The sequence below is a fragment of the Pinus tabuliformis genome, chromosome 2_1, assembly GCF_031772625.1.
Source record: "Pinus tabuliformis cultivar Carrire ecotype Pingquan chromosome 2_1, CPIR1, whole genome shotgun sequence".
NCBI classification, from domain to species: domain Eukaryota; kingdom Viridiplantae; phylum Streptophyta; class Pinopsida; order Pinales; family Pinaceae; genus Pinus; species Pinus tabuliformis.
The window spans coordinates 825,339,216-825,341,505 of record NC_142299.1 but is presented as its reverse complement, the minus strand read 5'-3'; positions in this window follow the sequence as shown (position 1 = coordinate 825,341,505).

Below are 2,290 nucleotides of genomic sequence, written 5' to 3'. Positions count from 1 at the left end.
CCAAGGTTGGTGGTCATTCTTAAACCATCATAGGTTGAGACCTCCCTTTTTTGGTTGAGCTTCTCCCTTTTTATGTAGGGTGAGACCTCCCTTTCAAGGTTAAAGGTTTCCATCTTCAAAACATTAGGACCACTTCCTCTAGCAGAAGACCTTGCCTTCATGCTAGATTTGGAAGAGTTTCGGGAACTGCACTAAGCATTCAAGTGTTGGTGATTATCCTTAAACCGCCCCCTTATGCCAACATTTCAGAGAGCACATTTAGCCTAGTGTTTTCATCCATATTTTTGCACATTTTGTATTACATCTCTCTTCTTGGACTCATACATACCCCTTCAGATCAAGGGGGGGAATGTTGGAAACCTAATCCTCTAAGGGTTGGTGTGGAATGTAAACTGTGAAAGGGAATCCAAGAGACCACTTGGTATATGGAAACCAAGGGTCATCATATTGTATTATAAATGTATATCATGTGAATAATAGATGCGTTAACCATGGTCATTGATTGTGAACATGGAATCAATCAAAAACCCTGGGAGGAATTCAAGCAAGAAACCCTCATGCTATCTTTGAACAAAATCTTGAGAGGAAATCACAAAAGAAAAACCCTCTTAAAAATTAAATGTTAAATTCAATAGTTTAAATCACATGTAAATCTAAGGTTAAAATATTAGGAAGAAGAATCTCATAAGTTGTGATAGTGGCATCAGGGTGTTTTAGAAAGCTTCCTTAAAGGATTTACAAACTCCAAATAAATTCTTAGCCAACAATTTTTGTTCGAAAGGTTTCTTGAATGACACGCAAACCCCAAATAAGTTTTTATCTAAGTTTCTCTTCCACATACATGATAACGAATTAAAAATTTCTAATTCAAGTTTGGTAAACCCTCGACAACATAATCAACAAAAGGATTATGAACAATTGTTTTTGTATTGCTTGTAGCTCTAGGCGTTGCCATAAGGTGGAATGAAAACCAAACTCACTCTCAGAACATAATGCCATTTGTCACAAAAAAAGAAAAATAGAAGAGCTTAAACCCCAATCCATTGCCAGGAAACCCTCTAACTACAAAGAATGAGTATAATGTCAAATGATAAGTCCAGGAGGCTAGTCAATCCAAAAGGTTTGGTGCATTGAGCCATCAATGTCGTTCAAAGGCCTTAGAACATCTAAACCATCAATATGTGACCCTACCACATGGATGGGTCAAAATGGTGATTTGCATGCATGACATGTAAAAAGAGGACACACATAATCCATAAGTGGGTAAAAAAAGATCAACATATCTATCTCACGAGTAAATTATGACAACATCATAATGGATGCATTCTATACCTCAAGTTTTACAAAGAAACAAACTATGCTACAATTTACTAATGAGAAGCTTGAATAGTCAAGGATACTAAAAATTGATGATAAATCTATTAACAAAGGTAGAACATTTGTTAAGCAACAAATAATGCTACAATTTACCAATGACAACATGTCAATACTGGATTAATTAGAAGTAATTTTTTTTAGTGTGTAAATTTGGAGGTACATTACATTAACATGGCGAACCATGCTCAACCAAGGACACCATGGTCTAACATGGTTAACCATGGTCATCGATTGTGACAATGGACAACCATAATCTATGATAGCAAAATATGATCAACCATGGCTTATTATGATCAATCCTTAACAACCATATAAGATTGTAATATATCACAATTAACTATAATTAATTGTGAACTACCATGGTCATCCATGGTCAACTCTATATTGACTATAAGAAACCCCCTCAAGTGTAACTTAAACATATTTAGTCATAATCAATTATTATTCTTAACCATGCACCTTAACCATCAACTAAACAAATGTAATTGATATAATGGGATCAACCTCACTATTTTGTCTTTCATATGTCAATCCATACTTGAAAATAATAAGTATCTACATATATGAACAACATTAGTATATAATTACATTAATTAAAAATATTTTTTATTAAACTTTAAATGGTTATAAAATAATCAACTCTTAATCCGATATCTTTCATATTTAAATTATTAAAAAGTCGAAATTCAAAATGTTAAAACAAGTTATAAATTAGTAAAACCAAAAACTTTTAAAATTTAATAATATGTACTATTTTTAATGAATGGCAAATAAATTTGAAATAAAAAATAATATTTAGTTGAAAATAATGTAAATCTTATTTCAAAATTCTGTATATTTATGGTAAAATCTCAGAAACTTAATATTTTTTTAAATGATATATGACGTCTGCATTAAAAGTAAAGGACTGTCC